Genomic DNA, 26,663 nt, shown 5'->3' on the forward strand with positions numbered 1-26,663 from the left:
AGTGTAAGAAAAAAATAATGTCTTCCATATCGGTAAACTGTTCACATCTACGCATCTATTCATACAGAGCGATCCCTGACCAGACCTGGGTACAATGTGAGCAATGCTTGAAATGGCGAAAGTTACCTAACAGGCTGGATAGCTGTTCTCTTCCTGATAAATGGTTTTGTGACCTCCATCCTCACCCAAAATACAGGTAAATGCTTTCAGGTTTTTCCTGTACTCGTTACTGTAGATTTCAGGCTCCTATCATTGCCACAAAAATCAGACAATTAAACAGGCTTGTCCGTGGTTATATATTTTTTCATTCATTTGTGTTTATACTGAAGGAGCTGTACTGTGCCAGAGGAACAGGAACTTAATGAGGAGGAACTGAGTCCTGCCAGGGAAAAACAGCCAAAGGAACAGTTAAGTACATCTTTCCATTTGTATATATGCAGTAGACAGGCGGCTAGGATTGAGAAATGCAAAGATGGACCTGATTTAGTGTTGTGTGTTAATGAAAAGTTCCACATATTTCTGACGGAAAAGCCATACCCGGATGAGATTCCACTGAATGAATTTCCTTGAGCAAGAGTATGAGTGATTAGATGAGTATGCCACATTAAGACAGTTCCAGGGAGGCCCACGAGTACTCAGTGCCCGGCCTAATACAAGTCAAACCATCCAGCAGTGTTTGTTATTTTGCAACTCATAAGGCATCCTAATTGTACAGACAGGAGGCCCCAGCTTTTTTGGATACTTCTGCACCTCTGTGCCTGGCTCACCACAGCCCACTCACTGCTCCCTTCCTCCATCCCAGATGGGTCACAGTTAAGGGGGGAACAGACCTGGACAGATCTCTGCCTCACAATGACTGCTCAGCTAGGCAGAACTCCACTCACCTGTGCACCCCTCCTCAGTGCTTGCGACCCCCGCACTTGTGTCCAGCAGTGATCCAAAGGGAGATGAGCTCCCACATCAAGGACTGCCCCGGTTCCAGACCTGACATCCTTGGTGTGGTATTCCTCTAAACTTGTTGCCTTCACCTCTGTTTCTTTACGGAATTTATTTTTGTTGGCTTTTAGAACTCTCTGCACCTTACCACTGCTAACCAGTGCTAAAGTGTTTATGCTCTCTCTCCAAAACATGGTAAAATTGACCTACACCTGTTTGGCACATTTTAGATCGCAGGGCCTGTAAATTAAATGTTACTTGTGGGTCTGCAGCGCGAAGTGTCATTTTAAAGCAAGCCTCAGGACTTCCATTGAAGCCTGTAGTGCAGCTTTAAACTGCTACTTTGACTGGGCAAAATAAACATTTTTCCAGGCCTAAACGTTTCTTTTTAATACTTTAAGGTCACTCCTAAGAAAAGCTGTAAATGCTCATAGGGCAGGGTACCAAGTATTTTAAAGGCAGGACTTGTGGGTTTAAGTTTTTACATGTCCTGGCAGTGAACAACTCCTAAAATCCTTTTCACTGCTGTCAGCGTATCTCTCCCATCGACTAACACTGGGTTATCGTATTACATTTAATATGGGCTAACTTTGAATTGGGAGGACAAAGGAATATGCTATTTGGACTCAAATGAAGTGCAATTTAAAATCCATCCTTCTAGAAAGTTGCCATTTGATTTCCAACCATTTGTGCCTTCTGCAAGTATCCTGTGTCAAATGACAGTGAATAGCTCTTTTGTAGGCGTTTGTGTTTTCCTCCCAGACGGTGACACAAAATGGACTAAGGGGGTTATTACAACTTTGGAGGAGGTGTTAATCCGTCCCAAATGTGACGGATATACCACCAGCCATATTACGAGTTCCATAGGATATAATGGACTTGTAATACGGCTGGTGGTATATCTGTCACTTTACCGTCACTTTTGGGATGGATTAACACCTCCTCCAAAGTTGTAATAACCCCCTAAGTGTGGGCAGGATGGCTGGGGCAGAGCTATGTCCTGCCCCATTGTATTCTTCAAAAGGCTTGCCTCCAGCGCACACAAAGAAACGTGACACCAACCTATTGTCATCATGGACAGTTTGGAGCCTAGACTGAGAAAGAAAATAACTTGTGTTGTACACGTGATGCCTGTAAGGGCAGTGCAGCACCTGACTGATATGTAGGCTGATTGTACATGGGTTGATTAGGGCTGGGGACTGAAAAAATAACACAGTGGGATGGGACTAATGGATGAATTAAAATATGGACCCATTGTCCACTGTTAAACAGAGTTCTCAATTTTAAAAATTTCTAAAATTGAGTACTGCACAATCTCCTCGAGTCATTTAATCGAGTGACCAGCCCAACTGCCATGTCTCAACATGCTAATATACTGAAAGAAAACCGTAGGCCTCCTTAAAATAGTGGTGATCCAATCAGCTGTTTTATTAACCAACTAAGGAAAAAGTTCAGTAGGAACAGGGTTCAAGGGTGGCATAACATTTAGGGGGTCATTCTGACCCTGGCGGTAAAAGGCTCTTACCGCCTGTCAGAAGACCGCCATCATCCCGCCGCGGCCACGGTAAACCGCCACGGTCATTCTGACCCACAAATGCCAAACCGCCAAAAACCCGACATCCACTGAAGCCCGCCTCATCAGCGGTCAGCGATAAACTGGAGATGACCAAACCTCCACCGTCACGCCCACACAAACACGCCCATGCCATTACGACCCACGAATCCACGCGGCGGTCTTACAACCGCAGGATTCCATTGGCGGTACACACCGCCGCGCTCAAAATACACACACCTTTACAAAACACAGCCACATTGGACAATTCGAAATACACACACCTGATACACATACACACACCACACCCACACACCCATCACCATATAAAACACACACCCACATCACCCACAAACCCCCACAAATCGAAATTCAGAGACAAGGCGCAATACACAGAGAGAGAGCACAGGGAACGCAAACCACAACACACACAGGAACCCAACATCATCACCCACACCACATCTACGCACAAAACACCACACACCACCACACTCATCACCACAAACACCACCCCACACCTCATCCACACCACCCCATGGCACCCCAAAGACACCCCAGGTTCACGGACCAAGAACTCAGGGTCATGGTGGAGGAAATAATCAGGGTAGAGCCCCAGCTCTTCGGCACACAGGTGCAGCACACCACAATAGCCAGGAAGGCGGAGCTATGGCAAAGGATCGTCGACAGGGTCAACGCTGTGGGACAGCATCCCAGAAATCGGGAAGACACCCGAAAGCGCTGGAACGACCTACGGGGGAAGGTGCGGTTGATGGTGTCAAGATACAACATCGCTGTGCAGAAGACTGGCGGCGGACCCCCACCCACTCCACCCGAATTCACAGCATGGGAGCAAGAGGTCTTGAACATCCTGCATCCTGAGGGCCTCGCTGGAGTAGGCGGAGGAATGGACTCTGGTAAGTCTAATCTCAACTACTTCACCCCCCCAACCACCAGCATGCCAACCCACACCCCCACCCTCACCCCTAACCCCCCAGCACACATACTCCCTGTTAATGTCTCACCAGCACAACCCACCCAACCCAACCCAAACCCCTGAATGCCAACACAAACCATGGACACCCATCACCTAAGCATGACCAATGCACATACCCATCCCCCCCCACAAACCACCCTCACAACTCCTCCCACATGGGACTGCCAGCACTGGGGGACAAGGGCACCCACAAATCGCACGCCACGGCACACACAAAATCAATAACCATATTCTTTTACCCCTGCAGGGCCCAAACGCCAACACACCGGCCAGGAGGGTCCAGATTTGTCCATCCCACCCCCAGAACAGGCCCCCAGTGATGACAGCAGCTCTGTCGACCTAGAACCTGATGACCAGCCCGGACCATCGGGGACCTCTGGACAGTCGGTTCCCCTCAGTCAGCCCCAGGCCACAGCAGACCTAACCCCCTCAGGAAACACCAGCACAGCACCCACCCAGCGGGCCCATGCTTCTGTCTCTAGGACAGGTCAAGCAGCGGTGTGTCTACCAGTACAGGGCACCCAGGGTAACCCACAACCCCAACAACAACAGGGACCTGGGGCACTGGTAGTGGGCACACCGTCCAGGGGACAGAGGCCCAGGAACAAAGAGGAACTGGGAGGGCTGCTGTGCGACAGAGGGAGGACAGGCCTAGGGAACCCACTGTCCAAGAGGCCCTCACCACCATCATGGGAGCGTACCACCACTCCCAAGAGACGATGGCGACAGTCCTGGCCAGGTTGCAGGAGATCCTGCTTCTGCATGAGCAACAGAATATGGGGTTCCGGGAAGAACTGCGCAGCATCAGTTCCGCAATGGGTACAATCGTGGTTGCACTCAACCAGATTGTCACCACTTTGCGGGACCATGTGGCCCCCCAAAGGGCCCCGGCCACTAGCATGGAGGAAGAACAGCCCACCACCTCCGCCGGCGCTAGTGGTCAGGAGGCCCGACACAACAGCAACGGCCCTCCCGGACCCCACCCCCTGCAGAACAAAAACCACCCCGCAAGAAAGGCCTGAGATCGAGGAAGAAGACAGAGTAGCATGTCAAGACCCCCGCCAGGCACGGAAACCCCCGGATGTCATCCCACTGTCCCACTTGTTTACCCTGTCCAACCTTGAACTGCCCCTGCTCCACCTTCCACAGGCATATGGACAATGGACCTGTAGGAACGACAGTCTGGACACTGCCATGGACATGCCTCCACCATCACCCTGTTTGCACTATACACCTATTTTAAAACTTCAATAAACACAATTATTGCACATTAACCAACTGGATTCTGCTATCTATTTATTTAAACCAAATGTATTCGATATAACCAACAAAACATTTCTAGTTACATTGTGATGACAACATACCAGTGTCACACAGCGAAGTCCATGGGGAAAAAAACCAGAGGGCACTCCGTGGGGATCAGATCACTGAAATAGGAAGTGATATACACAACTAAGTTACCATACGTTGGGGTGAAAGGTCAGACAGTAGAGAGCCACTACAGTTACAGATATAATACAATGCAGGAGTAGATTATTACCTGTGTGTCACTGGAAATACTGCAGTATCACTCTGTCCCTGTTGTCTGTGTCGTCCTCTTCGTCTTCCTCCTCTTCACTCTCCGCAGGCTCCACAGCGGCCAAAACACCACCATCTGGACCATCCTCCTGCAGGAAAGGCACCTGGCGTCGCAAAGCCAGGTAGTGAAGCATGCAGCAGGCCACGATGATATGACACACCTTCCTTGGTGAGTACATTAGGGATCCACGAGTCATATGCAGGCACCTAAACCTGGCCTTCAGGAGGCCGAAGGTCCGCTCAATCACCCTCCTAGTCCGCCCATGGGCCTCATTGCACCGTTCCTCTGCCCTGGTCCTGGAATTCCTCACTGGGGTCAATAGCCAAGGCAGGTTTGGGTAACCAGAGTCACCAATTAACCACACACGGTGTCTCTGTAGCAGTTCCATCACATAAGGGATGCTGCTATTTCGCATGATGTACGCGTCATGCACTGACCCTGGGAACTTGGCATTTAAATGGGAGATGTACTGGTCAGCCAAACAGACCACCTGGACATTCATCGAATGATAATTTTTACGGTTCCTGTACACCTGCTCATCGTCTTTTGGGGGAACCAAAGCCACATGGGTACCATCAATGGCACCAATGATATTGGGAATGTGTCCAAGGACATAGAAATCACCCTTCACTGTAGGCAAGTCACCCACCTCAGGGAAAATGATGTAGCTCCGCATGTATTTCATCAGGGCAGACAACACTCTGGACAACACCTTTGAAAACATAGGCTGAGACATCCCAGATGAAATGGCCACGGTAGTTTGAAATGATCCACTTGCCAAAAAATGCAGTACTGACAGCACCTGCACTAGAGGCGGAATCCCTGTGGGTCGGCGGATGGGTGACATCAGGTCTGGCTCCAGCTGGGCAAACAGTTCCTGTATAGTGGCACGGTTGAGTCTGTAGGTGAGTATGACGTGTCTTTCTTCCATTGTCGACAGGTCCACCAGCGGTCTGTACACGGGAACATTCCTCCGTCTCCTCGCAAGTCCCAGCGGACGATGCCTAGGAAGGACAACATGGAGCACACAGTCAAGCAACCCACAGGTAAGTGCCCACAGCATGCCCAGTACACGAATCTCTCGGGATTGAATGGCTAGTATGATTGTCGGTGCAAGGCCTAGCCATGTGTGACGCAGTAGGAATGAAGCCATGTGGGCCCTTGAAATGGCGGCTGCCTGACCTGTGAAGTGTGACAATGTGAAGTGAGGTCATTGCGCAAGCGTGGCACACCGTGGCGGTAGGCGGTCGCAGTCCGCGGCGCAAAGCCGCATTGGACAACATTGAACCCTATGGGTTTCAGGAGCCAATGGCGGTGAGCGCCGGCGGTCGCGGTACGCACCGCCGCGGTACGCACCGCCGCGGCACGCACCGCCGCGGTACGCCGCGCCGCGCCCGTAACCGCCATTTTCTCTATGCTTATTCACACGAGACCTGATCATCCACAGGAGAGGACCTATACTGCAAGTGCTGCTGTGACCTCGGTCTGGAAGTGACAATGGCTGCTGCGACTGGGGAAAGGGCCCCCGCCTTCAGTTCCGAGGAGTTGGAGAAGCTCGTGGACGGGGTCCTCCCCCAGTATGCGCTACTCTACGGGCCTCTAGACCAACAGGTGAGTACACGGGGGGCAATGCATAGTGCCCAATGCCTGGGCTGAGTGGGGAGGATGTACGATGGAGGGGAGGGCAGCGAATGACGAATGCATGGCACGACAGATGAGAGCATGTGCCACATGGCAAGGTTGGGGAGGGGGGCCACTCACATCGAGCATGCAGAAAAGTGATGATGTTTCTCTTCCCCCCCTGTACATGTCACATAGGTCAGCGCCCATCAGAAGATTGACATTTGGCGTGCCATCGCCAAGGATGTCCGGGCCCTGGGGGTCCACACCAGAAGGGGCACCCACTGCCGCAAGAGGTGGGAGGACATCCGCCGCGGGAGCAGGAAGACCGCAGAGGCTCTGCTGGGGATGGCCTCCCAACCTAGGAGGGGTGCCAGTCGTACCTTGACCCCCCTGATGTCCCGGATCCTGGCGGTGGCCTACCCCGATTTAGATGGGCGCTTGAGGACATCACAGCAGACACAAGGGGGTGAGTACCAGCACATTCAGCTATTTTGCGTGCAGTGGAGGTGCCTGGGTGGGGGAGGAGGGCTGTGGGTATCCCTAGGCCAAGGCGATTTCTGTACGATAGGCCCGTCCGTGAAGTATGGTCCTGTGCCCCTCCCCCCACCTCTGTAGGGTGCCTAGTAACGCGATTCATGGACCAGTGTATACTGTGTGGGCAGTTGTCGCCCATAGGCTTGTAGGGCATGTCCCAGTGAATGAGTAGTGTACCCCAAGTGCGCAGCGTAGTGCAGGGGGCTTCTGTGTCTGTCCTCTCCGCCAACGGTGTCCCCAATGCATGCACTCAACTTGTCTTTATGTTTTCCACCCCCCCTCATTTTCTTTGTTTCACTGTGAATGTGTGCATTAGCATCATCAGGCGGAGGAGAAGTGGCATCGGCGCAAGAGGGAGCTGCATCTCACATGGCCCCGGAGGGCCATGCAACGGACTCCGACATGACCAGTGAGACGGAGGGCGAGGGGGGCTCCACCACGGGGACCCGTGGAGACGGCAGCGACACCGACACGTCCTCGGAAGGGAGCTCCCTTGCGGTGGCGGCAACATCCGTGCCCACCGATCCTACAGGTACAGCCGCCACCCAGCGCACCAGCTCCGCCCTCCCAGCAGCCCCTCGGCCTTCGGCCCGTGCCCGCAAGGCCAGGAAGCCGGCCATCTCCTTCGCCCCAGGCACCTCAGGCCCTGCCCCAGTCACCCCTGCTGCCCTCAGTGAGGAGGTCATTGACCTCCTGAGGACCATCATTGTTGGGCAGTCTACCCTTTTGAATGCCATCCAGGGTGTGGAGAGGGAGGTGCATCAAAGCAATGTATACCTGGAGGGCCTTCATTCGGATCAGGCTGCCCATCAACGATCGTTCAACGCTTTGGCCTCAGCACTGACGGCAGCGATTGTCCCTGTCTCCAGCCTCCCTCTTCTGACTCCCTCCACCCAGTCCCACTCCCCTGTTCCTCTGCCTATCCCATCCACACCTACAGACCAGCCTGCACACACCTCAACACCCAAGGGCAGCTCATCCAGACATAAGCACCACAGGACACACAAGCATTCACCCAAGCAACATCCAGATGCAGACATGCCAACAGCCACTACCTCCTCTGTGTCCCCCACCTCCTCGTCTCTCTCCTCCCTCCCTGTGACGTCTCCACACACACCTGCAAGCACACCACCATCAGCCATTGCACCCATCACCAGCACAACCTCCACACCAGTCCGCACACGTGCAGTCACCACCCCCACTGCCATGTACACGTCCCCTGTGTCCTCTCCCAGTGTGTCTGTCACCCCCGCTTCCCAACCACACAAACGCAGGAAGGCACCCAAACAACAGCCATCCACCTCACGTCAGCCTCCTGCCCAAGCACCTGCACCCAAAGACAGCACACTTAACTCTCCTACAACCACATCCTCTTCCTCCACTCCCATACCCACTCCAGCCACCCTTCCCATGGCTCCAAAGAAAATTTTCCTCTCTAAAGTGGACCTCTTTTCCTCACCTGACCCACCCCCTCCATCCCGTAAGAGTTCCACAAACACCTCAGCCACCACCAGCCCACCAACTCCAAAGAACGTCGTGCCTGGTTTTTGGAGTCCGCCCTTTCCTTGGGCTGGGACATCGTCCAGCAGCAAAGGCACAGCCAGCCCCGCCCCCTGGGAAGAGGACCAAAAAACTGAAGGGCAGGCGCGACAGGCCTGATACGCCTGCCCCCAAGGAGGGTAGCCTTGCACCGTCACCTGCCACATCGGGTAAGGGAGCCAAGGGCCACAGAGAGTCTGCCAAGGAGGGCAAGGGCAGCAAGAAGCAAAAGGCAGGGAGCAGCCGACCTGGACATGAGGGCCCCACCAGCCCCATTCCGGGGGTATCGAAGGAGAGCCAGGGCCCCAGGACTCCATCACAGGAGGGCCCGCAACGGAAAGGTCCGATGCAGACTGAGCGGCAAGTATTGGCCAGGTGTGGTTCACTGGAAACACAAGACAGGCACCGCTGAACAGGGCCCCGCCGTGAGAAGCACCGCTGAACAGGGCCCCGCCGTGAGAAGCACCGCTGAACAGGGCCCCGCCGTGAGAAGCACTGCTGAACAGGGCCCTGCCGTGACCAGAACCGCTGAACAGGGCCCCGCCGTGAGAAGCACCGCTGAACAGGGCCCCGCTGTGAGAAGCACCGCTGAACAGGGCCCCGCCGTGAGAAGCACTGCAGAACAGGGCCCCGCCGTGAGGAGCACCGCTGAACAGAACCCTTCCTGTCAAGCACCGCTCCGCTGGGCCCTTCATCTCAAGCACCGCTCCGCTGGGCCCTTCCTGTCAAGCACCGCTCCGCTGGGCCCTTCCTGTCAAGCACCGCTCCGCTGGGCCCCGCCGTCTCAAGCACCGCTCCGCTGGGCCCCGCCGTCTCAAGCACCGCTCCGCTGGGCCCTTCCTGTCAAGCACCGCTCCGCTGGGCCCTTCATCTCAAGCACCGCTCCGCTGGGCCCTTCCTGTCAAGCACCGCTCCGCTGGGCCCTTCCTGTCAAGCACCGTTCCGCTGGGCCCCGCCGTCTCAAGCACCACTCCGCTGGGCCCTTCCTGTCAAGCACCGCTCCGCTGGGCCCTTCATCTCAAGCACCGCTCCGCTGGGCCCTTCCTGTCAAGCACCGCTCCGCTGGGCCCCGCCGTCTCAAGCACCGCTCCGCTGGGCCCTTCCTGTCAAGCACCGCTCCGCTGGGCCCTTCATCTCAAGCACCGCTCCGCTGGGCCCTTCCTGTCAAGCACCGCTCCTCTGGGCCCTTCCTGTCAAGCACTGCTCCGCTGGGCCCTTCCTGTCAAGCACCGCTCCGCTGGGCCCTTCCTGTCAAGCACCGCTCTGCTGGGCCCTTCCTGTCAAGCACCGCTCCGCTGGGCCCTTCCTGTCAAGCACCGCTCCACTGGGCCCCTCCGTCTCAAGCACCGCTCCGCTGGGCCCTTCCTGTCAAGCACCGCTCCGCTGGGCCCCGCCGTCTCATGCACCGCTCCGCTGGGCCCTTCCTGTCAAGCACCGCTCCGCTGGGCCCTTCCTGTCAAGCACCGCTGGCCCATTGGCAGTCCCGGTTCTGTGTCGGGCAGGCCTTCACGACGCACTCTGCCCACCATGCCTCCTCCATGACCAGTGGTCTCTGTAATCCACCTGATGGACTGTGGCTTTGCACTCCCCAGGATGGCACAGTGGGCAACCCACCCACTGTGGAGACTTGTGAGACTGTGGCTTTGCACTCCCCAGGATGGAACAGTGGGCAATCCACCCACTGTAGAGACTTGTGAGACTGTGGCTTTGCACTCCCCAGGATGGCACAGTGGGCAACCCACCCACTGTGGAGACTTGTGAGACTGTGGCTTTGCACTCCCCAGGATGGCACAGTGGGCATGGAGGCCCTTTGTGGATCTGGCGTCGTGGACTCATGTGGCTGAGGTGCCCCCCCCTTCCCTTCCCCCTGAGGTGCCTGTCTTTTTATTTTAGTGATGCCCCAGCAGTGTTCTCTCCAATGGACTCGATCTCGTGTGTGGGCTTTGCCCATGTGTTGCTGCACATTGGCCCACGGACATTTGGACTTTGAATGACTGGGCCGGACTTTTGCTACTTGTATGGATAGAGTTCTAGATGTGTATTCATTCTTCATATATTGCTAAGGTCGCTATACTTTATTGATGCAATAATATGGTTCTACTTTTACATTCATTGCCTTTTGTCTTTGTTTTTGGGGGGGGGGGGTTGGGGGTGTCACTCTGACTTTTTTATCTGCATAGGTGTGTAGGTATTTCGGTGGGGGTGAGGGTGGGGGTGGGTGTGTGGCGTATGTGTGTGCCCGTAACCTTTCCTCCTCCCCCCTCCCCTGTGTCGTAGGTGCAGTACTCACCGTTGGCATCTGCGGCGAGGTTCGTGATCCTGGAAGAAGAGCAGGAAGGCAATGGCTGGGAGGATGTGGAGTTCGGGTTCCATGCTGTTCCGATTCCGCGTGGAGTGTGTCGAGGTAAGCGTTTTCCATTGGAGATGTCTGTTTCTGCCGTGTTTTTATCGGCGGGGCTCCCGCCCTGGAAAAGGTGGCGGATTGGTGGGTCGTGATAGGGTGGGCGGTACATTGTCTGCCGCCTGCCTGTTGGCGGTGACCGCCGCGCTGTTTGTTTGTACCGCCGTGGCGGTCGGAGTGTTAAAGCGGCGGCCTGTGTTTGCGGTTCCCGCCAGGGTCAGAATTCATATTTTTAGGCCGCCAGCCTGTTGGCGGGTTGGCCGCCGCTTTAACACTAACCGCCAGGGTCAGAATGACCCCCTTAGTATCATCATACATGGTGTTACTTATGGAGGTAGATACAAGATTTCACAAAACCTTCATTTGAGTTCCCCTTCAAGTTCAGATCTTTCAGTGGCCTGGCCAGGATTACTTTTGGTGGTAGATTTGACACATACCTTCCAACCTTATTTTGAACTGGAGAATGGATAGTCACAGCAGATGCTAGTACTGATGGTGAAGGCACAGATATGTCAATTGCAGAGGTTTGTGTAGCCTCATACCTGTATGTACAAACCAAGTTTTGTTGCAAATATTGCTCCTTCTGCATCAACCTCAAATTAGTTTTTAACAACAGACGTTAAAGTAGCTGCTTTAACTTGCCTATCAGCAACTTAATTTAAGGTTTGAGAAGAGTTCAACTTTTTCTTTAGCAGCACACTCCTTGTCGAGATTCCCATTGGTGGGTTTAGTAACTTTCTCCCTTCTATGTTTATTGAGCGGTATGAGTGTTGTAAGGCAAAGGCTGTGAGAAAACATAATTGGTCTTCTGTCTCTATCGGACCTCTAATTTGCTTATCTTTGCCCCCCATTGGTAATATCAGCAATTTGAGTCAGAAGCATTCAGGATACAGGGCCTGATTCTAACTTTGGAGGACGGTGTTAAACCGTCCCAAAAGTGGCGGATATACCACCTACCGTATTACGAGTTCCATAGGATATAATGGACTCGTAATACGGTAGGTGGTATATCCGCCACTTTTGGGACGGTTTAACACCGTCCTCCAAAGTTAGAATCAGGCCCACAGTGTCTTCATTTAAAATGCCCACTTCTTTGTTCAAGAACTTTCCAATTACAATATTTGTGTGGTGCATCTTCCCTTCATTAAGCTTCTCCAGAGGTGCAGCTTTTATTTCCATATCTACAACAGTCAGAGCATCAAGAAAAGATTGTGCAGCGCCACTGACACTTTGGCCCTCATTCTGACCCTGGCGGTCTTTGACCGCCAGGGCGGAGGACCGCGGGAGCACCGCCGACAAGCCGGCGGTGCTTCAATGGGGATTCCGACCGCGGCGGTAAAGCCGCGGTCGGACCGGCACCACTGGCGGGGTCCCGCCAGTGTACCGCAGCCCCATTGAATCCTCCGCGGCGGCGCAGCTTGCTGCACCGCCGCGGGGATTCTGACCCCCCCTACCGCCATCCAGATCCCGGCGGTCGGACCGCCGAGATCCGGATGGCGGTAGGGGGGGTCGCGGGGCCCCTGGGGGCCCCTGCAGTGCCCATGCCACTGGCATGGGCATTGCAGGGGCCCCCGTAAGAGGTCCCCTAAATGTATTTCACTGTCTGCTGCGCAGACAGTGAAATACGCGACGGGTGCAACTGCACCCGTCGCACAGCTTCCACTCCGCCGGCTCGATTCCGAGCCGGCTTCATCGTGGAAGCCTCTTTCCCGCTGGGCTGGCTGGCGGTCTGAAGGAGACCGCCCGCCAGCCCAGCGGGAAAGTCAGAATTACCGCCGCGGTCTTTCGACCGCGGAACGGTAACCTGACGGCGGGACTTTGGCGGGCGGCCTCCGCCGCCCGCCAAGGTCAGAATGAGGGCCTTTGTGTAGAAAGAATGTTCTGCTCATAAGTGAAGAATCAAGATATCTCAGAGAAGGAGCGTCTGCTGAAGTATTTTTAGATCCATGAATGTGGGCAATAAAAAAATCATTCTGACTGAAAAATTCAGCTAAACTGCCTTTTTGACTGTTTATACATTGTATATATTCCGGAGACTGTGGAGGTTTTGATGGTCATGCGCTCCAATCAAACAATGTCCCCCCTCAAAGCAGCTGATAGTCATAGCTTTATAAGACAGAATAATTTCTTTCTGAGTCTGAGAGGATATGAGACAACTACAAAATTGGAAGTTCTTCTAAATTATCATTCTCGTGAAGTTGCAAAAGGATAACTCCAATGACTAGGTCAGTAGGATTGGGTTTAACAATGATTTTATAGTAGAGTTAGTATGCCATAAAATAGGAGCTTGGGTAAAGGCTAGTTTCAAATTCTAAATGGCTTCTTCAGCTAAGGAGTCCCACTAAATACCTTGACTGAACATCTCTTGCTTGAATATTAGAGTGACATTACAAGTAAGCCAGGCAAAGTCACCAATAAAACTCCAGTAAAAATTGACAAACCCTAAAAAGCTTTGAATTTCTTTGATGTTGGAGGGAGTACACCAATCCAACATGGCTGAGACCTTTCTAGGATTCATTGAGACTCCATTGTTGTGCAGGCGAAAACCCAAATACTTGACTTCAGCTTTGTTAAATTCACACTTCTCGAACATACAAAAAAGTTGGTTCTGGCGGAGCCCATGCAGAACATGATGAACATGCTGCTGATGCTCATTAGTGTCTTGCGAATAAAGTACAATATTGTCGAGGTAGACCACAACAAATTGGTTAAGTATGTAAGAAAAGATATAGGCCCTCATTACAACCCTGGCGGACGGTGTTAAAGCGGCGGTAAGACCGCCAACAGGCTGGCGGTAAAAAAATTGGAATTACGACCGTGGCGGAAACCGCCAACAAAGACAGCCACTTTAACACTCCGACCGCCACGGCGGTACAAACAAACAGCGCGGCGGTCACCGCCAACAGACAGGCGGAGGACAAAGTACCGCCCACAGTATCACAACCTACCAATCCGCCACCTTTACGGGGCAAAAACATGGCGGAAACAGTACTTCAAAGGGAAAACGCTCACCTCTACACACCCCACGAGGAATCCGGACGCCATGGAACCAGAGCTGCAGATCCTGCCAGCCCTTATTTCTTGCTCCTCTACCAGGAGCACGTACGCCGGTGGCGAATACAACGGTGAGTACTGCACCTACGACACAGGGGAGGGAAAAAACAGGGACACACACACACAACACCCAACACCCCCACCCCCACCCTCACCCACAACAACACACACTAATACAGCATGATACATTATAGTTACACCCCCTAACCCCCCCAGAAGAATGCAAAGACAAAAGGAAATGAGTGTAACCATTGTAATATATTAAAATGAAGTACGCAAAAATATATATGTACACTATAAACAAAATATACACCAAGCTTAGTAGTCCAGGTAGTGCTCCAATGAAGTCTGTGGAACACTGGGCCCACATGGTATGGGCGAGGCCCACACAAGATCCCTGACCGTGACGGAGAGAACACTGCAGGGGCATCATAGAGCAAGAAAACAGGCACCTCAGGGGTAGGGAAAGGGGGGGCACCTCAGCCGGTTGAGTGCATGACGCCAAATCCACGAGAGGGCCACATGCCCACTGTTCCATCCTGGGGAGTGCAAAGCCACAGTCTCTCAAGTCTCTACAATGGGTGGTTTGTCCACTGCTTTATCCTGGGGAGTGCAAAGCCACAGTCTCCCAAGTCTCTACAGTGGGTGGGTTGCCCACTGTTCCATCCTGGGGAGTGCAAAGCCACAGTCTCTCAAGTCTCTACAGTGGGTGGGTTGCCCACTGTTCCATGCTGGGAGTGCAAAGCCACAGTCTCTCAAGTCTCTACAGTCGGTGGGTTGCCCACTGTTCCATGCTGGGAGTGCAAAGCCACAGTCTCTCAAGCCTCTACAGTCGGTGGGTTGCCCGCTGTTCCATCCTGGGGAGTGCAAAGCCACAGTCTCTCAAGTCTCTACAGTGGGTGGGTTGCCCACTGTTCCATCCTGGGGAGAGCAAAGCCACAGTCTCTCAAGTCTCTACAGTGGGTCGGTTGCCCACTGTTCCATCCTGGGGAGTGCAAAGCCACAGTCTCTCAAGTCTCTACAGTGGGTGGCTTGCCCACTGTTGCATCCTGGGGAGTGCAAAGCCACAGTCTCACAAGTGGATGACAGTCTCCACTGGTTCTGGAGGGGGCATGGTGCCCAGAGTGCTTCATCCTGCTAAAGACTGAGGTAGTGGATGCATCTCTCCACTGGTTCTGGAGGGGGCATGGTACCCAGAGTGCTTCATCCTGCTAAGGACTGAGGTAGTGGATGCATCTCTCCACTGGTTCTGGAGGGGGCATGGTGCCCAGAGTGCTTCATCCTGCTCGTGACGGACTCAGTAGCATCAGTGCCCTTGGTGCTCATGGGCCAGCGGTGCCTGTGGCGGCGGTGCCATGTTCAGCGGTGCTTGTGGCGGCGGTGCCCTGTTCAGCGGTACTTGTGGCGGCGGTGCCCTTTTCAGCGGTGCTTGTGGCGATGGTGTCCTTTGCAGTGACTCAGTTGCCGTCAGTCCTCTCTGGCCCAGCGGGGCTGGTGCTGGCGGTCCTGTCTGGCCCAGCGGGGCTGGTGCTGGCAGTCCTGTCTGGCCCAGCGTAGCTGGTGCTGGCGGTCATCTCTGGCCCAGCGGGGCTGGTGCTGGCGGTCCTCTCTGGCCCAGTGGGGCTGGTGCTGGTGGTCCTGTCTGGCCCAGCGGGGCTGGTGCTGGCGGTCCTCTCTGGCCCAGCGGGGCTGGTGCTGGCGGTCCTGTCTGGCCCAGCGGGGCTGGTGCTGGCGGTCCTGTCTGCGGTCCTGTCTGGCCCAGCGGGGCTGGTGCTGGCGGTCCTGTCTGGCCCAGCAGGGCAGGTGCTTGCCTCTTGGGCAGCAGGGCAGGTGCTGGCGGTGGGCTCCTGGGCCGTGGGGATGATGGCGGTGGGCTCCTGGGCAGCGGGGATGATGGCGGTCTTCTCCGCTGTGCTGCTCTTCCCAGACCTGATGACTTTCTTGTGGCCCTTCCCCACCTTGGAAGGTGTCGCAGCTGACTCCACACTCCCAACTGTACCTCTGGGAGCGGCTTTGGTGGCTGGAGTCTTCCTCCTCTCCCGCCAGGCACTGACCAATTTTAGATGCTTCACAGGTGGGGGACTGTCTGTGCTGTGGCTCCGTGCCACACTGGCTGCCCTGGTGGCCGGTGCACTCCAGATTCCGGTGATTACAGGCACCACTGGTCCCGGAGATGTTGTGGCTGAGGTGCTAGGTTGGGACCTGGAGAGTCGAGCCCTAGGAGGCGGACAGGGTGGGGGAGGTGTGGGAAAGAGGTCAAGGTTGGACAGGAAAAGTTTTTGGGAAACACTGGGATGGGTAGCTGGAGGGGGTTTGGGAGTGGAGGAAGAGGTTGTGGTTGTAGGAGGTGTTGGTTTGGTGACTTTGGTTGAAGGTGCATGCGCTGGAGGCTGTCATGAGGTGGATGGTTGTTGGGTGGGTGTGTGCCTGCGTTTGTGTATCTTGGGAGGTGGCGTCACAGACACACTGGGAGAGGACACAGGGGAGGTGTGAATGGCAGTGGAGGTGGTGACTGCACGTGAGCGTGGTGTGGTGGCGTGTGTGCTGGTGATGGCAGTAGTGGCTGTTGATGTAGTGCATGCAGGTGCGAGTGTAGACGAGACTGGGAGGGAGGAGGGAAACGAGGAGGAGGGGGACACGGTGGAGGCAGTGGATGTTGGTGTGTCTGCATGTGTGTGATGCTTGCGTGAGTGCCTGTGGGATGTGTGGTGCTTATGTTTGCCTGAGCTTCCCTTGTGTGTTGAGGTGTGTGCATTCTGATCTGAAGGTGTGCTTGGGATAGGTTGAGGTAGAGGGGATTGGGTCTGGGTGGAGGAAGTTGGAGGGGGGAGGCTAGAGACAGGGAAAATGGCTGCTATCAGTGCTGAGGCCAGAGTCTGAAAAGCTTGCTGAAAGGCCACCTGACTAGAATGAATGCCCTCCAGGAATGCATTTGTTTGTTGCATCTGCCTTTCTACACCCTGGATGGCATTCAAAATGGTAGACTGCCCAACAGTGAGGGACCTGAGGAGGTCAATGGCCTCCTCACTGAGGGCAGCAGGGGTGACTGGGGCAGGGCCTGAGGTTCCTGGGGCGAAGGTGATGCCCACCCTCCTGGGTGAGCGGGCACAGGGCAAAGGCTGAGGGGCTGCTGGGAGGGCGGTGCTGGTAGGGGGGGTGGCAGCTGCACCTGTAGTTGCGGGGGCACAGATGTTGCCGCCACCACAAAGGAGCTCTCTTCAGAGGACGAGTCCGTGTCACTGGTGTCAGCTCCTGTCCCCGCCATGGAGCTCCCCTCACCCTCCGTCCCACTGGTGTACTCCGACTCCGTTGTCTCGCCCTCCAGGGCCATGTGGGATGCAGCTCCCTCCTGCTCCGTTGCCGCTGCTCCTCCGCCTGAAGATGCTAATGCACACAAGAACAGGGAGACCACAAAAAGGGGTGGGGACGACAGAAGGAAGACATTTTGAGTGCATGCATTACCGCTGCCGTTGGCGGACACGACAGACACAGAAGCCCCCTGCACTACGCCGTGCACTTTGCCTCCACTGTTCAATCCCTGGGACATGGCCTACAAGGCTATGGATGACATCTGCGCACATCGATTTCACAGGAGACTGACTAGGTGTACTTGGCACTGTACACAGGTGGGGTGGGGTGCCACAGGCTCTGCCAGCACAAGGGGATCTTTCCTCCTAAACTCATCCTGGCCTAGGGAAACCCACAGCCCACCTCCCCCACCCAGACACCTCCACTGCGCACTGAAAATCAGGGGGATCATGGTGCGACGGGCACCCCTCCCACGTTGGGAGGCCATCCCCAGCTGGGCCTCCGCTGTCTTCTTGCTCCAGCTGCGAATGTCTGCCCATCTTTTACAGCAGTGGGTGCTCCGTCTGTGGTAGACCCCCAGGGTCCGGACATCCTTGGCGATGGCACGCCAAATATCTTTTTTCTGGTGGGCGCTGACCTACATGAATTGTACAGGGGGAAAAGAAAAGTTATTACCAAATGCACCGTCACAGTCATTGGCCTACCCTTGCCACGATGCACATGCACTCACCGTCGTTTCATGCACACCTCAATCTCCCCCCCCCCATCTTTCATCCACCCCACTCCACACAGGCATAGCCCATACCGCATGCTCCCAGTGTATTTACCTGTTTGTCTGGAGGACCATAGAGTAGCGTGTACTGGGAAAGGATCCCATCCACGAGTTTCTCCAACTCCTCCGATGTGAAGGCAGGGGTCCTTTCCCCAGTCGCACAAGCCATGGTCTCTTCCAGACCGAGGTCACAGCAGCACTTGCAGTGTAGGTCCTCTCCTGTCGAAGATCAGGTATCGAGTGATTGAACAGATAGAAAATGGCGGTCACGTCTGCGGCGGTGCGTACCGTCACCGCCGGCGTACATCGCCATTGGCTCCTGGGACCCATAGGGTCCAATGTTAACCAATGCTGGATTGCGCCGCAGTCTTCGACCGCCTACTGCGACGGTGTACAATGCCAGCGCAGTTACCTCACATCCCATTGTCCCACTTTACAGGTCAGGCAGCTGCCATTTCAGGGGCCCACATGGCTTAATTTTTAACTGCGTCACACATATCTAGGCCTAGCCTCAACACACATACAGGCCAAATATCGGATTATGATTTGTGTTCGGTGTAAGCTGTGTTTACGTACCTCTGAGTTGTTTGACTCTGTGCTCGCTGTTGTCCTTCATAGGCACCGTCCGCTGGGACATGTGAGGAGATGGCGGCATCCTCCGGTGTACAGACCGCTGGTGGACCTGTCGACAATGGAGGAAAGACATGTGATCATCACCTACAGGCTTGACCGTGCCACAATCCAGGAACTGTGTGCCCAGTTGGAGGCAGACCTGATGTCAGCTATCCCCCATCCCACAGGAATCCCCCCTCAAGTGCAGGTGTTGTCAGTACTCCATTTCCTTGCAAGTGGGTAATTTCAAACAACAGTGGCCATAGCATCAGGGATGTCCCAGCCTATGTTTTCCAACGTGTTGTCCAGAGTGTTGTCTGCCCTGCTGAAACACATGCGGAGCTACATCGTTTTCCCTCAGGTGGAGGATTTGCCTACAGTGAAAGGAGACTTCTATGCCCTGGGACATAGCCCCAACATCATAGGTGCCATTGATGGGACACATGTGGCTTTGGTATCCCCCGCAGGAGTGAACAGGTGTACAGAAACCGTTATCATTCGATCAATGTGCAGATGGTGTGTTTGGCCGACCAGTACATCTCCCATGTTAATGCCAAATTCCCTGGCTCAGTGCATGATGCTTACATCCTGTGGAATAGCAGCATCCCATTGTGATGTGTCAACTCGAGAGACACCGTGTGTGGCTATTAGGTGAACACCTGGAAGCAAGTCAGTGGGAATGGTTGTCTGGGTCTGGGGATATCCCTACAGGTTAGTGTGTGTCTAACAGTTGTCCCTCGCCATTTGCAGGTGACTCTGGTTACCCCAACCTGTCATGGCTACTGAACCCAGTGAGGAATCCCAGGACAAGGGCAGAGGAATGCTACAATGAGGCCCATGGGTGAACTCGGCAGATAATAGAGCGGACCTTTGGCCTCCTGAAGGCCAGGCTCAGGTGCCTACATATGACAGGTGGATCCCTATTCTACTCACCAAAGAAGGTGTGCCCGATCATCGTGGCCTGCTGTATGCTTCACAACTTGGCTTTGCGTCGACTGGTGCCTTTTCTGCAGGAGAATGGTCCAGGTGGCGGTGTTGTAGCAGCTGTGGAGCCTGTGGACAGTGAAGACGAGGAAGCAGAAGAAGAGGACATGGACAACAGGAACTCGGTGATCCAGTAATATTTCCAGTGAGACACAGGTAAGAATACAAAACTGCCTACTACATGTACTTTAACACTACTACCTCTCTACTGTCTGTCGTTTTCACCCAGTGTATGGTCACTGAGTTGTCACTTTTCCTTACGATTTCACAGATGTGGGTCCCACTGTGTGACATCTGCTTTGATTCCTCATGGATTACAGCTGTGTGACATAGGTATGTTGACATTAAATTGAAAGAGCATTTTGCCACAGTAATTGCTAATACACTATTCCGAAATCACAGACTGACTCCAGATTGTTTTGTGCTTCAAGGGTGTTTATTTAAGTGCTCAATATTGGAGGGGGTTGCAAAATGGTGAGGGTTGATGGTGGAGGAATGTCCATGGCAGAGTCCAGTCTATTAGTCTCACAGGTGCATTGCCCAAATGGGCATAGGAAGTGGAGCTGTGGCAGTTTAAGGATGGACAGGGTGACAAAGTGGGACAGAAGAATGACATTCAGGGTGGTCTCATTTCTTGGCGGGGTCTTGGCATCGTTCTCTGTCTTTGTCCTGGATCTCAGGGTCCGTTTGCGGGGTGGTTCTCCCTCTGCAGGGGGTGGGGTGCTGGTGTGGTGGTCCTGTGGTGGTGCCTCCTGTCCACTAGTGCCGGCAGAGGTGGTGGGCAGTTCATCGTCCATGCTAGTGTCAGGGGCCCCTTGTTGTTCCACTGTGTCCCTCCTGGTGTTGAGTACCTCCTTCAGCACCCCTACAATGGTGCCCAGGGTGGAATTGATGGTTCTGAGTTCCTCCCTGAAGCCCAAATACTGTTCCTCCTGCAGGCGTCTCCTGGGAGTGGTGGTAGGCTCCCATGATGGAGGAGAGGGCCTCGTGGAGAGTGGGTTCCCTGAGCCTGTCCTCCCCCTGTCGTACAGCAGCCCTCCCAGTTCCCCTGTGTTCCTGGGCCTCTGTCCCCTGGACCGTGTGCCCACTACCACTGCCCCCTGGTCCCTATTGTTGTTGGGGTGGTGGGTTAGTCTGGGTTCCCTGTAGTGGTGGACACACTGCTGATTGACGTGTCCTGGGGACAGAGGTATGGGCCCGCTGGGTGGGTGCTGTGCTGGTGTTTCCTGAGGGGGGAAGCTCTGTGGTGGCCTGTGACTGTGTGAGGGGAACCGACTGTCCAGAGGTCCCCGATGGGCTGGGCTGGACATCTAGATCCAGTTGGACAGAGCTGCTGTCATCACTGTGGGCCTCTTCTGTTGGTGTTGTGGACATGTGTGGACCCTCCTGTCCGGTTACGTTGGGTAGGGGTCCTGCAGGGGTATAAAAGGATGTTTATTACATCTGTGTGTGGCATGGTGTGCAATGGGTGGGTGTCCGTGTACCCCAGTTCTTGCATTCCTGTGTAGGAGCTTGTGTGATGATGGTTTAGGGGGGTGTATGTGTATGTGCAGTGGCCATGCTTTGGTGATGGGTGTCCATGCTTTGTTGTTGCATGCAGGGCTTGGTGTTGGGATGGGTGGGTTGTGATAGTGGGACATTTGTGAGGAGTAGGAGTGATGGGGGTGAGGGTGAGGGTGGACGTATGTGTTGGCATGCAGGTAGGGTGGGGGATGTAATAGTAAACTGTGACTTACCAGAGTCCATTCCTCCATCTACTCCTGCGAGGCCCTCAGGATGCAGAATCGGCAAGACCTGCTCCTCCCATGTTGTTAGTTGTGGGGGAGGAGGTGGGGGTCCACCGCCAGTCCGCTGAACCGCAAGGTGGCAACTTGAGACCACGGAACGCACCTTCCCCCGTAGGTCGTTCCACCTCTTCCTGATGTCATCCCTATTTCTTGGGTGCTGTCCCACTGCATTGACCCTGTCCACTATTCTGCGCCATAGCTCCATCTTCCTAGCTATGGAGGTGTGCTGCACCTGTGATCCGAATAGCTGTGGCTCTACCCGGACGATTTCCTCCACCATGACCCTGAGCTCCTCCTCAGAGAACCTGGGGAGTCTTTGCCGTGCCATGGGGTGGTGTGGGTGATGTGTGGGGTGGTGTGTGTAGTGATAAGTGGGGTTGATATTTAGTGGTGTGTTGTGTGAGGTGCGTGGAAGTTATGTGGGTGATGGTATTGTGTGCCTGTGGATGCTTGCTAGTTGTTTGTGGTGTCTCCCTCTGGCCTTCGTTCGGGATTTTGGTCATAGGGGTGTGTGGGTGATGTGGGTGTGTGTTTTATATTGTATTGGGTGTGTGGGTGTGGTGTGTGTATGTGTATCAGGTGTGTGTGTTTCGAATTGTCCAATGTGGCTGTGCTTTGTAAATGTATGTGTATTTTGAGCGCGGCGGTGTGTACCGCCAATGGAATACCGCGGTTGAAAGACCGTTGCGTTGATTTGTGTGTCGTGATAGTGTGGGCGTATTAGTAGTGGTGTATCAGTAGTAGTGAGTATTTCTTTTGGCGTGACGGTGGAGGTTTTGTTTTCGCCAGTATATCACTGACCTTTGATGTGGCGGACTTGTGTGGGTGTCTGAATTTTGGCTGATTCCGTGCTGTGGGTCATAAAAGCTGTGGCGGAATTCCGCGGCCGTGGCGGTGTGTTGTCGGTCTTTTACATGACGGTAAGCGGCTTTTACCGCCAATGTTGTAATGTCTATAAAGTGCTGAAAGAAGGCAGACGATTTAGTTAACCTAAAGGGTATTACTCGTTACTTGAAGTGGCCGAGAGGAGTCCTGAAGGGCATTTCCACTTGTCCCCTTCTTTTATTTGGAGCAGATTATAAGCCCCTTGGAATTGAACTTTGGTGAAGGCTTTTGAGCCTCTTACATTCTCTAAAATAATTTGATTACAACAAGGAGATGTCTGTCCTTGACTGACATCTTCTACGGTCCTCTTAAGTTTGTACAAGTCCTTGGTTCATTGCACTTTTGGGGTACAAGAACATGAAAGCCCCAGCAGGAGATGGAGAATAGGTTATCAAACTATTTTGAAAATGTTCATGTCAGTATTGTTATAAGGCCTTTTTTTTTATCTCTAAGAGGGAGTACATTCTTCCAAAATGGACATTGGAGCCATTTTCAATTGGAATGGCATAGTTGAATTCTCCATGAAAAGGCAAAGACAATTCCTTAGGCTCTTCAAATGAATCAGTAACTCCCTGACTTTGGACTGGTACCCCTTGAAAAAGATTCAGCCTTTCAGGATCCGGGCCATCAACTGAGCCATATCCTTTAGGAGCCCAATAAGCATCAGAAGAATAGCAGTCTTGATGACAGAATTGGAAGGACAGGTCAGGGATATTGCGGTTTCCCAGATGATATAGGGGTTTTGGTGAGCTAGCCACAGCACCCCTTATATGGCAACATGGGTAGGTGAAGCAATGACGTTAAAGGATACAGTTTCCTGATTTACCAGTCTTAAGGGAGCCTCATTGCTCGGTGTCACATAAGGCCCTCCTTGGTGGACGTTGCATAAGGCCTGTTGGGCTGAGTATACTTGATCTCTTCTTTGAAACATCCACTTGAATGCAGTCAGGAGAGCATCATAATTTGATAAACAAGGATCATCAGCAGCTACTAGGGTGGCCACCCAGTATAATGCTAATCCAACAGGACACTTTTAGCCCCGTCATGGACAAGCTGTTCAGGCAGAAGGAAAAAAACACAAACAGGGAATCAATAAACTCCTTCAGCTTGTTTGGTCATCAGAATAGCGAGGAGTGGCTGATCCATCAGAAGCTTTTGCTACAAGGTCTTGGCGTAAAATCTGATTTTCATTCTGTAGCTGCTGGTTTTCTTGTGCTTGGTGATGGACTGTCATTGTCACCTTGGCAGTGCTTGGCAAAGCCATGTTTAGAGAGAGAAATGGACAGGATGGTGACCTCAGGAGCTGCACAACGGTTCCAGTTGATCTAGGTATTCAGATCTCTTATGCCCCCAGCCCCAGATGATCATTAATGTTGAAGTAGGGACAGCTAAACCCCCCTCTTCTTCTTTTCAAAGGTAAGAAGGTTGTTCCTACTAATCCTGCTCTGTCCCACATAATACCTCAGTATCTGTACCACAACCTCTCCTCAGGTCATCTTGCCTGTACTCTGATGCTGGATTGATAATCATAATATTTTATTAAAATTGCTTCTAAATTGTGATTTTATTTGTTTAAACTGACTTAATTGTTTTAAGTAATACAAATTGGAATTAGAAAGTTTCATTCCCCTCTCATTTGTATCTCTGTATAATCAGGTGCAGGTAACTTAATGTTTCTTGTTAGTCAAGACGTAATTGAAAAGAATTGTATATACCTTTATAAAGAACACATTTGGCCAGCAAATGTGAAGGTCCAGGACATATGCTGTGACTTGAAAGTGTGCACCAAGCATACTGTTATATTGGACAGAGGACTGTAGCACATAAAGCGGTGATAGAAGTATACCGTGTTTTAAGACTGATTGTATGATCAAAGTTGTTCTAAATCAGTGAAAGTGCAGGATACTGGCCATTTCATGTAGCATTCTGCTGTTCTGTGAACACCCTGAACCATATGTTGACATACGGCTTGTATTTAGATTGCATGTACGCGTATGGTCTTATTTGACTGTGGCTCCCTGTTGACTGCTTGCAGAAATTACTTGAATGACACTATTTGAGTTGAACACTGCTTAGTTTTATAGGCATGGTTCTTTTTCACTGTATTTATTACTTTGCCATATTGATTTCAAATTGATTCCACTAGGGGTAGATGGTGGGTCTGGTCTGAAACCTCCAGAATGGCATGTTACAAAGCAAAGGGAGCAAGAGAAGGCTAATTTGTACACTCCTGAGACTCAGAAATCACAAAAAAGGACAAGGACATGATTCACAAAATACCACATCACCATTAATGCTGCAGAAATTATTGAACAAGCTGTGGTCATTTTTCAGTCTTTAATGTGTTCCTAATTAATAGAAATTTCATCAAACTTGGATACCCAAGTATTTTTCTTTCTTAGGGATAGATAGTGGATCTGGTGTAGCACTTCAAAAATACAATGATACATGCAGTGAAAATGGCAGGTCAATTTGTAAACTCCTGGAGCAGGGCTATTTTGTAAGGGGGGGCAAGGACAAGATGCAAGAACACCACATCAGTAAGTCTGTAAACATTATTTAGGAAGAACAGTATTAACAGTTAAACTGTCACATTAATACTAAACTGCTGAACCTAATACAGAACAAGCATACAACTTTTTAAAAGTATTAGTTCTACAACATATTTTATGCATTTGAAGTTACTTAACTTTCTGCTATGTAGCATTGCAGTATGATAAATACTGTGCCACCATCTTTAACCCAATCTATGCAATTTATTTAACCTGTCGGAATGACTAAGAATACAATCAGCAGTATCACTGCTTAGTTTTTCTTGAACTGTTGGTCGTCTCCACAATAATTGTGATCTATCTATCTATCTATCTATCTAAAAAGAGAGAAAAAGAGATAGCTAGATATATAGATATACAGATGCTGTATCATTCCGGCTCGGCTGTGCATCGATCCGGTAGGCTGTGTGTCGAAGTTCCGGTCGCAACGCAGGCGCTGCATCGATCTCCACTCAGGGAGCCGGGCTGCGTCAATCTGGTTTGGCGATGCAGCAATTTTCTCATCGCTGGGCAGGCTGTGCGTTGTTTCTGGCAAGCTGTGAGTCGATTTTCCCTCCACCCTTCCAGCCCAGGAACACCCGTTCAGTATGCAGATGAGTGCAGGTGTCACTGAGTATCCTGTGTTTGTGGTTGTCTGGGTCAAATGCATAAGGGAGCTGTCAACCAGCCTGACCTAGTCGTGGATTGAAGACAGGCTGTAAGGCACAGATGGATTTTAGGTGCAGGGAAATGCTCACTTTGTAAAAGTGGCATTTCTAAAATAGTAATATAAAATCCAACTTCACCACCTGGTCATACTAGATATAACCAGGCTACCCCTTTCTGATCAGATTTTACCACTCAAACAATATGAGGGAAGCCCTAATGCTATCCTATGAAAGGAGGAGGTCTCACAGTAGTGGAATACAAATTTAGGGGTTTTCCACTACCAGGACATGTAAAACACACAGATACATGTCCTGCCTTTCACCTACAGAGCTCCCTGCCCTATGGGTGACATAGGGCCTACCTGAGAGGTGACTTATATGTAGAAAAAGGGGAGTTTAAAGCTTGGCAGGTACTTTTAAATGCCAAGTCAAAGTGGCAGTGAAACTGCACACACAGGCCTTGCAATGGTAGGCCTGAGACATGGTTAAGGGGCTACTTATGTGGGTGGCATAACCAGTGCTGCAGGCCCACTAGTAGCATTCAACCTACAGGCCCTGGGCACATGTAGTGCACTTTACGAGGGACTTACAAGTAGATCAAGTATGCCAATCGGGTATGAGCCAATGTTACCATGCTTCAGGGAGAGAGCATATGCACTTTAGCACTGATTAGCAGTGGTAAAGTGTGCAGAGACCTAAAGCCAGCAAAAATGAGGTCCGAAAAAGAGAGGGAGGAAGGCAAAAAGTTTGGGGGTGACCCTGCAGAGAGGCCATTTCCAACAATCATCTACACAGTGTTTGTTGCCATTCCATTCTTGACCATACATAAGAAGGCTTTACCTTGAGATGGATACATCTAAACACATTAGCTCCCTTATTTTTGATTGTGTTCATTGCCAATTT

Source organism: Pleurodeles waltl, chromosome 2_1 (assembly GCF_031143425.1).
Source record: "Pleurodeles waltl isolate 20211129_DDA chromosome 2_1, aPleWal1.hap1.20221129, whole genome shotgun sequence".
Taxonomy (NCBI): Eukaryota; Metazoa; Chordata; class Amphibia; order Caudata; family Salamandridae; genus Pleurodeles; species Pleurodeles waltl.